Source organism: Phaethon aethereus, assembly GCF_964289735.1.
Source record: "Phaethon aethereus genome assembly, chromosome: 2".
Lineage (NCBI taxonomy): Eukaryota > Metazoa > Chordata > Aves > Phaethontiformes > Phaethontidae > Phaethon > Phaethon aethereus.
This window is the reverse complement of record NC_138582.1, coordinates 130,207,145-130,220,434: the sequence shown is the minus strand read 5'-3', so window position 1 is coordinate 130,220,434 and position 13,290 is coordinate 130,207,145.

Here is a 13,290-nt window from a genome sequence, read left to right as displayed (position 1 = left end):
GATTCCTATCCTCTTTCCCCTGATCATCCAAGGACTCTATTCACACCTTATTATCATAGAGTCATAGAATCATTAAGATTGGAAAAGACCTTTAAGATCATCAGTCCAACCATAAACCTAATACTGCCAAGTCCACCACCAAACCATGTCCCTAAGTGCCACATCTACATGTCTTTTACATACCCCCAGGGATGGTGACTCAACCACTTCCCTGGGCAGCTTGTTCCAATGCTCGACAAGCCTTTCAGTGAAGAAAATTTTCCTAATATCCAATCTAAACCTTCCCTGGTGCAACTTGAGGCCATTTTCTCTCGTCCTATCACTAGTTGCTTGGGAGAGACCAACACTCACCTCGCCACAACCCCCTTTCAGGTAGCTGTAGAGAGCGATAAGGTCTCCCCTCAGCCTTCTTTTCTCCAGACTAAACAATTCCAGTTCCCTCAGCTGCTCCTCATAAGATTTGTGCTCCAGACCCCTCACCAGCTTCGTTGCCCTTCTCTGGACATGCTCGAGCACCTCAATGTCCTTCTTGTAGTGAGGGGCCCAACACTGAACACAGGATTCAAGGTGCGGCCTCACCAGTGCCGAGTACAGGGGTACAATCATTGTCCTACTCCTGCTGGCCACACTATTCCTGATACAGGCCAGGACGCTGTTGGCCTTCTTGGCCACCTGGGCACACTGCCGGCTCATGTTCAGCCGGCTGTCAACCAGCACCCCCAGGTCCTTTTCTGCAGGGCAGATTTCCAGCCACTCCTCCCCAAGCCTGTAGCATTGCATGGGGTCGTTGTGACCAAAGTGCAAGACCCAGCATTTGGCCTTGTTAATCTTCATACAGTTGACTTCAGCCCATCAATCCAGCCTGTCCAGATCCCTAAGCATAACCTTCCTACCCACAAGCAGATCAAAAGAAAAGTTATAGTGTGTTTTTAGGCAAAGAATTCAGTATTACTTGATTTTATGTACTCATACCAAACCTTATATCTCATATTCATACCAAATCTTCTCCCCCAGAATTTCCCTTTTATCCCAGAGGAAGGTAGAGAATCAATTGCATTTAGTAATGAATCAGTATTTGAAAATATTTTGCCAATTTCCTTCAAGCCACTGAAGTCAAATCAAAGTAGTTGTTCATATTTTTGTTTTGTAACACTTCTAGATTTACTGTGTCTATTCCCCTTCAAGAGGAAGAAAACTCTCTCTTTCAGAGATCTCCACTTAAATCACAAAGAATAGTAAGCAGAATGGTAAAAGCCTGTCAGACATGGTGCTTAATTGAATGTCTTGAACAATGCAGTTTAATTCCCTCATGATTCATCTTGGGAACTTCAAGAATGTCCTCCACATCCAGGTTGGTGTCCTCTGTCTACTACGATGTCTTTCTTAGTGTCTTCTCAGTTTTGTTGAAACTGAGGTGTTCCTATAAAAAGTTACTGTCTTGAATCTTTTCACATCCTGAATAAAAGGGGTTTTCAGTGGAAAAATTTGCAACTTATGATAGCATTTTCTCTAATTACTCATAATTGCTTTTCCCTTAACTTCTGCAGTAGAATTAAAGAAATAATATCTTTGCTGATTACAGCAGATAATCCTAGTTTACGAATCTATAAAGTGCAGGGAATAAACATTAACAGTATATGTTTACAGAAATAATAAGTCTTAACCCATACAGAATGAAATAATATTTTCCCATTTATTTGAATAATCTGAAGCTACATACACAGAAGTGCCAATTATCCAGTTGCTACAGTTTTGAAATGACATATGACTGAATTTTGACTTTTGTAAATGTCTCCTTAAAAGAGTTTCCGAACGTGATATGACTGATTTATTTACTTAATAATGGGTGTAGGGGTGCAATAAAGATCTTTCCAGTTATAAGCAATACCTGGTAGATTGGAAAATATTTAACCAGTCTGTATACTGCAAAATGCATTTATAATTATGTGATCATGATGTTTTGATACAGCATAGGTGTTCTAGTATTGCTCTGTTACAACCACAATTCTATTATGTTTCTCTAACTGCTCAAAACCTGTAACAGCCAGTTCTGTTAAGCAGGAGTTCTCTGTGGAAATATGAGCCAGAAAAGCACTACGTAAATCTTTCAGAAGAGAAAGGAGTTAAAATCACTCTATCCATGAATCCCTTACACTTGTTTTCTGAAACTCTTTGGAAAAATTATAGTGCTATATTAAAAAACATCATCTAAAATTTCAAATGAATCGACTTAGTTTTGTTGGAGATAAAAGGCATAAAAGTAGTTACAGGTGAAGTGGTTATTTCCAGTAATTGAATGTGAAGACTTAAGTGTATTCCTCCAAAAGCACACTATAATATTTAGTCAGCAGTTCAAAATGGACTGTCCCTGATTTGCATGAGAAACCTCTGGAAAAAATACCGCAGGGACTTATATTACACAACAAGGTCTTTCAAAAGGCAAAGTATGGCTTGTGAATTTAACTAGACCATATTAAGGAAATAGATGCAAAAGAGACATTTTCAGCATGGAAATTTATGTCAGATATATTCAATGAGTGCAGACATTCTGTTCCTGTGCATAGGACATAAATAGTTATTTACCATTACTTTACCTATCAAAGAGAAACACTGAACACACAAGCCGGTCCCTCAGGACTTTTCAGTATTCACAAATTTCTTATTTATATACAGATAAAAGGCACCTGCAGCTGTATTTCATTAGAATTAAAAAATGACCTTCAGTGACCAATAATGTTAATCAAAGAAAAGTTTTTCCCAAAGGGCATAGCACTACCCACATTTCCCTTCAGAGGCAGTCAGGATGGATTTGGGTAATAAGAATGTGTACAGCCTTCCTCAGACTTTTCTCTATTAATTAAAGTGCATTGTGTGCACTGCATCTGTTCTTGTGTACAATAGGATGCAAACAAAAATAAATTACAAGACTATTTTTAAAAGCTAAACAAAACTATTTAATAGTGCAGCACTCACTAAATTGAATATAGCACTTAGCCCACCTGATAACACAAAGTCTTGGAAAACAATAGTGATGCAAGCTAAACAGGCAACCTGCTAGATGAAAGTAATTCAGAGTGCTTCTTGAAGGCCGAATACATGTTTTGCTGACCTTTCTGCATTAAACATAGGAAATTGTTCTCAAATCTGCCTTGCTTGGATCTAATTGTGCAGATACTCCTTGCCGTGCACTGCATGCCACAATAAATAGGGAAAATCAATAGTACTTTATGCCCATAGTAGTCCACAGAGGTCAATAATAAATTTTCTATCCACTTGCCTGATTAAAACATAAGACATTGTCATTTTCTCACATTTGGATCTGTGAGTTGTAGACTGCTAATATTTATTATTGCAGTATCAAGACCTGTGTTGGGCCTATCCAATATTTATGGACAATAAAATACTACATTTTGACTGTAAACTTGGTTCATATAGCCTCTGTTTCTCAAAAAAATCTCAAAGAAAACACTTCTGTAGTGCTTGGGTTTTGTATTTACTGTGATGGATGTTAAAAGCTGCTTGATATCAGGGTAGTCCTGGTGAGATATACTGTTTAGGAGGCACAATCAGAGATACATGATTAATACACCTACCCAAAGTACTTATATAGCTCCTGTTCTCAAAGTACCAAGCACCACAACGCTCTTGTTTACCTTCGTAAGATCTGTGAAAAGTAGTCACATACTCTTCGTCTCTATTTTCTTATAACTCAGATGGAGGTAAGCTAAATGCAGGTGATCCATGAAGTCTCTAACAAAGCAGAAACTGGAACACAGGTCTCCATAAACTGACCTCTTTGCTGGACTCTCCTTTTCCTCATTTCTGTAACTGTGAAGTTTATCCATCTGTCTAATTAATATCATTCTATGCTACATATTTCTGTAGGAGCTGGCAGAGAGAGAAGAAACATAGGAGATTCTGGAAATCTGAAGATGAAGGGAAATAAGAAAGTTAAGCAACAGCACTGCCAGGAACAAGAGGAGGCACAAGTAACTCAGTTCATAGTCTGCAGTTTCTTATATTTCTTTAGTCCATTTCATACTGTGCATCATGGTCAAAAAGGGTAAACACAAGGGCATTCCAAACTGATGTCAAACAGCACAGGGATATTTTATAAAACAGGAAAAACAGTAGCAGCAAAGAGCCTCTTTTCCACTGAAATGAATTGAAAATGTGCAGTGTGTCAGACTATTCACTCTCTTAGTCTGGATTGCTCATTGCTCATATTGTTGTCTCTCTTTTGTCTCATTTCACAAATGAAAACAAAGATGTTGGCTCAGCTTTTCTTATTGCTCCATTTTCTGTTCTTCTGTTAAGAATCACTGCCCTTCTACTCCCAAAGCCCCCCTGATGGACAGTTCAAGAAAAGGTCCAGAAGCAGACTAAACCATTTGAGTTGCTTTCATGGTTGATGGCACAGGAGCCAGAAAGCTCCAAAACAACTTTCTGCTAACAAAAATACAGAAAGGCTTTGCTGGCTTCATTAACACAGATTGCCCTCATTTTAAGCCCACCTGAAGCCTGTGAACAGAAATCCTGCCTCTCAGGGCAGGATGCTAGAAAGAAGACAGTCCTGGGAACTTTCTTAGGCTGTTCCCTCCCATACACAGTTCAAATGCACCATTAATCTTTATAAATCAGGAACATACACTGCCAAGGTTTTGGATCTTACATCCCTGACAATGATGCTAAAGACATCTGCCTCCAACAACGATCCTCTGCCCCAGGCCCCAGGGGCAGTGATATGATTTGAGGTCCCCTCCAGCTGAAACTGTCCACAGTGACCTTCCATATCATTTACCCACGTCTTTTCTGAGCCTCATGTAGCTCCTAACAGACCTCAGACATCATTATTTGCATTTTATAGGTTTTTTATTTCAAAGTGCCTGCAATAATCCTATTAATCATCATACCTATTCATCTTTAAATTGGTTTGTCAGTTATTCCAGGGAATTGATATAAATTAATATAACTGAAAAGCCTTGACTATCTAGTGTCAAACATGATGACTTCAATGGTTTTATGGTAATTTCAATTTACTGTGGATTGGGCCTCTTTCAGTTGCTGCCACTGCACACCTCCAGCCTAAACACGAGGAGAGAAATGTTCCTTTAGGAGGTCCTCTTAAAAGGGCCTCATTTGTCCAGTGTTTGCAAAAATCTCTTTGCTGCTGTGTAAGAAGCTCTGGTGGACCATAACATTGCAGTCAGAACCTAATCTCTTACTCCGAACGTATGGCTCCAGTGAGTAAGATCTGTCTTGCTATGGTAAAAGAGGAAGGCAAAATTCAGGTTGGGTGGCACCCAATCTCCTTGGATTGAACAATGAAAAAACTGGAACATTACATACTACCATTTCTAGGACTATTACCCTCTTCATCCTCCCCAACGCAGCCAGCACAGATACAGACAGCTCATCAGCGTGGATTCTTGATGCCCTGTATGCAATGAATTTGTCCCTCACCACTTCTTTTAACTAAAGAACCACTGAACTAGAAAGTCTGCCACTTCATTATTACTTACTGTACAATGCCACTAACTGACTAGGGCAGACACAGTTTTATAAAATAAAGTCCAATACAACTAACTATTTATTTTAGTTGAGTTTTGTTTGTTCTGTGAGAACTGGGCACAGTTCTGCACTGAACTCTGGCAGCGCACTTTATTCTTTAGCTAAAGACATTTCAGGGTCTTTCATAGTGTCCTGCTATGCTTTTCCTGGGTGTTTTGCTCCTGGCATTATGGACTGCATCATACATTTCGTGAGACAATAAAATAGAAGCAAAAAACCACATAAGGCTTATGACAGAACTGTACATGTAAGCAGAGCCTACACTTCCTTTCTCACCCATTTGTATTAATTATCAATTTCAAATACATAATCTGGAATCCACATACCACTGAAAGTAACAGAAACCAGAAAAACAATTTGACTGTCTGCCCCTTTGGAATGTAATTGCCTTGGGAAAACATGTATTTTTACTTGAGTGGTTATTTGAATTTAAAACAATTTAATTTTCTTTATTGACATTATTAAAAGCTTTTGACAATAACAGTACATTTAAAGTTTTAGACCTGCGAAATACTTATCCGGTTTCTAATTAAGTCCCAATTACAAGGCATGACCCCCAGACATGTTTAAGTCCCTTTTGCAAATGCATAACTTTTGATATATTCACCTTTAGTAATAGGTACATAATTTAAGATCAATATTTAAGTCAAAGGAAAAACACTGAAAATAATTGAATTCAGTGATTCCCATGCAACCAGTGTAGCTATTTTGACCTGAATTGGCCACTTTGGAATACCCACTCTGGCTGTATTGCACTAGTCAGAGATGTCCTTTGACATTCTTTTGTTCCAAATACTTTTTTGTGCCTGTTCTGGGGTTTTCTAATAGGCACATTCTACCTCTCCATTTATGATAAGGGACAAAAATTGGGCTACAGTTCCCAAGGTATTTAACAGTACAAATATAGTCTACAATAAGAATATGGACTATCAGGGTGCAGGCATTGTTACAAAGCCTTTCCTGTACCATAAAACTCATAACAGGTGCCAAAGCAGCTGACACTGACAGACCCGTTCCCCAGTCCTAACTCTACCTGGAAGAGTTTCTCAGGGGAATGCACTGCAGCCTAGATAGTCAAAAGTAAACGTAGATGACATGGTCTGTAGAGAGTCAGGTTACTGTATGTAGGTGCCTAGCTGAACCCCCAGAGGGAAGCTAGGCCCATAACTTAGTCATCTCTGATGCTATTCATTCCCTTCTCCTTCTCTTTTCGCTCCCTGCAGTCATTATACCTCAGACTGTCAGCAGTGAAAGAATGGATATATATACTTTTTCTAAAATGCACAGTTATTAGGCTAGGTGTAGCATCATGAGATGCAGGCTTTTGCCCATACAGGTGACATTAAGTCATCACTATAGCCACCTCCAACCTTAGGACTTCAAAGTACCAGGTGGACTGATGGTCTCTTTGCACTGTGCACGCCATGCGTTGAACAAGCTTTGAGTGCACAAGAGATTTACAGTCCAAGTAAACGCAATAGCCAGAAGGTGGGAAAAGAAAAAGCAGCACGATCAGAACCTTGTTAGAGCTAGAAGTAGAGCTTGGGGTGCCCTGCTCCAAAGCCGTTAAACACTGCTGTCACTCTTATTTTAGCCCAATATTAAAAAAACTAATGATGCTTTAGATTAGTTTTTTTCCTGAGCTGCTAATTTTCACTGGTACCCTCCAACGCCTGGAAAAGACGACTCACAACAGCATGCCTGAGGGGGAAATGTATTTTTGCAAAACAGTCTTTCTGAAGAAGTGACACAAGGAATGAACGACCAAAATCAGATCCTGTGAGCAGTGGGAGGAGCAGGCAAAAGGAATGTCTGCAGAGTAATGATGTGGGCAACCTCACTCCATTGCACAGTCAGTGCAATTGATTCTGATGTATCCATTATATCACCCTCACTAAAACAGTGAGGTGGTTTCCCTTTCATCCTCTCCCATAATGACTAAGAATATAAACTTCACTTCAACATGGATGTGCTTCCTGAACCAAACAAGTGGTGTTCAGCTTGTCAGCAACTGCAACGTGATGTTGCATACCAAAATACAGTATCATTTCAAAAGGCTGTCTTTTCTGTTCTTTCTTGTTGTACATGCAAAATCCAAAATAATTTGTAAGAAACATTAAGTTAACTTATGGGACTTACCAGAAAAGGACAGAAAATTCTAGGAGTGATTATAAATTAACACCACTGGTGTATTCTACCAGAAGTTTAAATGTGTGCTTTAGCTTCCACTGAAGTCAAATGCAAAACTAAGAATTAAACTGGCCCAGAGTGAAGTTTCATGTTGTCTTGGCCATTGGCTGAAAATTAGGATAGCTATTACAGTAGTTATGCAGCTGGAAGTATTTAAAGAAAACAGCAGGAAACACAAAAGATTATCCAGAAGAGGCAATTCCAGATTAACCCTTCTGATGCATTAAAACTCACTATATTGCCCTTGTTCTGAATTGGAAGAAGGTCAGACTTTAATTTTTTTTTTTTAAACTGCGTTTTTCAGTAGTAGAATGTGTTTTGTGCAACTGCCATGTCACAGAGAACCAGATAGCAAGAGTGAACAGTAACAAGAGAGACATGAAAATCTCTGTATCCTTTCTTTTACCTTCTGTCTATTTTGAAAATTATATGCTGCCTTAAACCATGTTCCTCACATAAATACTTGCTGAGAACATGGTACAACCTATTGCAGACATAAAGTATTGAAATGGAAATTACTTCAGCACAGGGTCTGTGCACTGTGGAAGTCCCACTTGAGCACTGAAAATAGGCTTTTAATTGTAACATAAGTGTTTCTGCTCTGCAGAGAGAAATTTCACCCAAAGAGAGCCGCAGGTCTGCACAATTAACATCAAAATGAGACAAGGAAAAGGAAACATTTGTACTAGGTTATGCTTCACTTTTTCTATGTCTTGCAGTACACTTGTGACACACGGCTTGAGAAACGCCAGTAACTGGTTGCTGGAGCAACTCTCTGGTGTGTAAAAAACACTAATTTTTGCAAGGCCTGGCAAATGGGTTTAATTTGACTGAACTTACCACTGAACTTTACATTGTCCTCTGCTTTATCATATATAACCTTTTTTCCTAATATTTTTAGTTGTAAGGTAGAATAATTACACAAGCCTCCTTTAGCACTGCTTTCCTAAGTGGTGCTAAGTGTAATACTTTCAGATGATCTCCCTTCCATATTGTATTTTTTTTCTATTTCTACTAAACCAAGAAGGCGGCTTCATGAGAAAACTCTGTCCCACTACACAGATATTTATTCCACTCATTTCAAGGTTAGTGAGACTGAATGAATGCCGAGATTTCTGCCCCACCCTTGAGTGTATCACAAGAAAAACAGCTTAAATGACATTTTACAATATTCTTTTAACATCTGGACTACAAGGCCCAAGTTCTTTTTTTCAAATTGTCTATTAACATTTCACAAGGAAGCAATATATATTTATTTTTATAGTCTTGAGTTCCCTGCTGGAACAATTTCCTCTGACACAATTTCAACACTTCCTCATTGAATTTTTACTGCTGTGGTGAATAGTGCCAAAGGCTTTACCCAATGTAACCTCATAAGCATCTTCCCACTCACAGTTTCACAACACTGAGATTAAGAGTAGGTTTTTCAAAGCACTTAAATGACTGACTTACAAGCTTACATACATTTTCTAAAAGAGAGGTGGGAGAGGTGGGCTTACAACAAAGTTTATGAGTGCTAGTACATCTAACTTTCCCTCACAACAGTAAGGCAGCTTTCCATCAGCCAATTCAAGCATTAATAGCTATCATCTAGCTACAGAAATATGGAGTGCACATTTTGCAAGAAGCCTAGAAAAGTTTTGGTCCATGATTAAATTGTTATTAGTACATGAGACTAGGGCTGTCCCTTAACTGCTGCTAAAAATCATAGGCAGTCTGATACAAGCATTACACCTTGGAACTAGGCTCCCTTCTTCTACTGATAGTAACCTGCACTGTGCTCTTCACATTCCTACTTTATGTTATTGGAAAACCTATGTGAAAATCAATTTTCACCTTAACACAGCACGTGGATAATTTTGTTTTTCATTCTGCAGCCTTGGTCTCCTTTCTTTACAAAGTCCTTCAGACTCTCTCAGCCTTTCTTCCTCGCAATTTCCTTGCTCTCTGATCTCTACTGCCTTGTCCTCTTTCCTAACATGGATTTCTTTCAGATATTAGCAGTCTCAATTCTAACTCTCCCTCACAGCATACTGTCCTTACCTCCTCAGATTTGCTCTCTTTTCTCATCTTAATGATGTCTCTTTCTTATCTCTTCCTAATACACAGCTCACCAACACATAAATACTAAATATTTTTGCTGAGAGTAATTCCAGTAATGAGCAGGTAAGTGGAAAGGGTGGTTCATTTATAGAATATGCAGGCCAGCAAGAAACTCTGTGATATTTTGTTTTCTTCTAAAGAAGGATAAAAAAACCCAAAGCTATAACTCAAAACCAGCAAGTGGCTTAGACACACAACAGCGTGACCACACTGGAAGAGACTTGAAGCTAGAACACTTTGCCTTGCTTGTTTGTCCCTAGTAGGCAAGGACATGTACACAGTCACCATGACACAACAGATCTGGTGAAGTCAGAGTAACTCACATTGTCAGAGCCATCCATCTCCAGGTCTCCTCTGCATTTTTCCTATCCCTTACATCTGCTTTTGCAGGGATGTGCCCAGCTGCTTCTTTCTATCCTTAGAGGAATGGGAAAGACATGTCAAACATATGCCTTAATCCAAAATCCCATAACTTCTCAACGAAAACCTGGCAAAAAATAATAAAGTAACATACGTTGAACACAGTAGAGCTTTAAAGCCTTAGTTCATGCAGATTGTGCCAGAGTCCATAGAAATAACAAAGGATCACCTGTGCCCTCAGGTATTCCTCAGGGAAGAGACTGAGGAAGGGAGAAGGAAGCACAGGCCAGTGAGGTGCCCAAAGCCAAGCTGTTCATTTGTAGCACAGTCAGAGGTACATCCCAGCTCTCCAGCATCCTGGCTTGGGGCTGGGTACAGACAGAGCTCGTATGAAGGAGGCACATAATTAATAAGTCTGTATCTCAACACAGAGGCCAGCATCATTTCCTAGGTAGGAAATCATGTCAGGGAAAGAGAAGATTCATCCTCCTTCTCAAGCAGACACAGCTTAGCACCTGCTTCGGTAATACATTAGAATATTCATGAACACTATGCTCATATACTTTGTCAGACAGGTAATTTGACATTCCTGAGACTCCTCAAACTACCTCACCTCTCTCCAGCAGGCTGATCTCCAGCAATGTTACACCAATCAACTGGTATTTTGGAAGTGGCACTGATTATGCAGAATACCTTCCATTTCATCAACAGTTCACTTCTTCACTCCAGACTGCTGCCTTCTTGTCACCAGCCTCTGTGCTTCCTCTCTATTGAAAACTATTTTCTCTGCCTGAGGCAATCTAAACTATCAACCTTTTATTTTTACTGCCCCCGCCCCCCGCCCCAATCACTTCTGTTCCTAACAGTCCTTAGTATCTGCCCTCTCTTCAGCTCAAATGCCTTCCTGCTTCAGGCACATTGGTCCTGTCACAGTCTCTCTCTAGTCCCGGAATCTTTCATTTATTCGATTCCAGCCACGTACAGCCTTGTAAGTACAGTCACACAAAGCAGCAACAGCAGTCCACCGTGAAGCAACTTGGAGTCAAATGAGGATGTAACAATAGAGATAAATGGAGACAGAGAATAAAATCCCCAGACACAAGGTAGACCAATGCTTGGCAGGCAGTAGCTCCAGCCAGAAGCAGAGTATCTGAGGATCTGTTTCTTCCCTCCCCACTGTCCCCCCCACTTTACATAGTTCATCATGCCAACAAAGTATTTGATTTGAATTTTATCAGGCACTGCAGGCTGACACAATTAAATCTAATTAGCAAATCCCTCTGTTCCTGAGCATCCAATCCAGAAAGATTTTACCTTCTAGTCTTAAACTGACTATAGGAACCCAAGTTATTTCAGCCATTACAGCTTTGATAATACTGTAGAAATGTTTACAGAATTTGGATTTTCACTGTTTCAAGCACATTTTCAAGAAGCACCTGCCCAGCACTTCATGCAGATTTTGAGAGCGCCACATTAACCATAGACCATGATGTCAACCAAATAGCTCTGTCAAAAACTGCCAGAGCCAAGTTCTGCCAAAAAAATGCAAATTCTGTTCTCCCCAGGCGCTCTGGGTTTCCCAGAGGACTGATTGCAACTCCTAAGGACCTGTAGGGCTTCACAGAGCAAACATTAAACCTTGGACTTCTTCGGGAAGTAACAGGGCTGCCAGTGCACCCAGCAGAACTGGGTCGCACTGTGAGGGGCCAGGAAATGGCTCTGTGGATCCTACCTCTCATGGTTTGTTCCCTATGGTGAGCTTAAATACCGCTACCATAAAGCACAAGTCTCAACGGTTGTGGACTCGACAGCCGGAAGCAAAGGAAGTTACAAGAGAGAGATTTATATTAAATAATGGTACAGATATCTTTGTGTGATATTATAAATGCTCATACATATTTATTTAAAACCAACCAATGATTCAAATTCATTGCTACTTTGTAGAAAACAGCAGCAAATACAAGGTAGCAAAACAGGTATCCACCATTAGTTCTTATGGTGTCTTCTTCACAAAAAATAATCTTGTTTTATCTGAAAGGGGTGGTTGCTATGTAATTTTCATCCACCATAGCCAGATCTGAGGTAAGTAACTCAACTTTGCTATTTAGGTCTGATGAAAGAAGACGTAATTGTAGCAACATTCAATACTTTTACTAGTACAAGCACATCTACTCAATAATCAGTCGACTTAGCAATTTTTTAATTAAATAATAAAATTAATTTTATGGTTCTGGAATATGAGAACAAAAAACACCATACAAATCAGATCAATACCACATCTTTGTAAGTGATATTGGGCAAAGTAAACTGTTACAAATTTAATAAAAATCAGAATTAAAAACATAGAAACATATTTCCTCTTAATCATCAATGTGAATAAACTTCTGACTTGGCTGTATTAAAGAATTGAATTAAACATATAAAAAGTCACAAACAAAGGCTTTAAAAATTGTATTTATATAACACTGACCATGAACTCAGGCCTATACAGAACACAAAAGAAGTCAGTCCCTGCACTAAATATTTTAGCAGCTAAAGTCTTTACCTCTGTAACTGGTTGCACATGCCATGAGTTTATTTTCAGAACTGAATCCTAGCTAGAACACTGAGACTTAACACAAACTTTAATTTGACCAGGAAATTAATGGTAACCTGTTATTGACATATTTGTTTGATGTGTAGAAAGCTCAAAATTATTTTCACGAAAGGGTCACAAGAAAAGTAGAAGAATATTTTATGGAAACTACATCCCCAAGAAATTAATGGGTTTTTCTAATGTCTTTACATAAATGAAAGATCAGCCTGATTCTTTTTCCCATTCTTGTTATAGCTTTTGTCCTAAGACTGCAACACCAGGTTGTAATGCCTGCAATAACATGCATATTATTGTGTTATATGCTGGAAAGTTTTAACCTTGAAGTATTAAGACACATCACTATCTAGTGATAAGATATTGTTCTTTTCCTGTATCATGCTAAAGTTGTAAAGCAAAAAAAATTAAAAGCCAACAAATCTGAACTGGCATTTATTCTTACTTTTCTCCAGAGAGAAGCAATTTGCAAATTT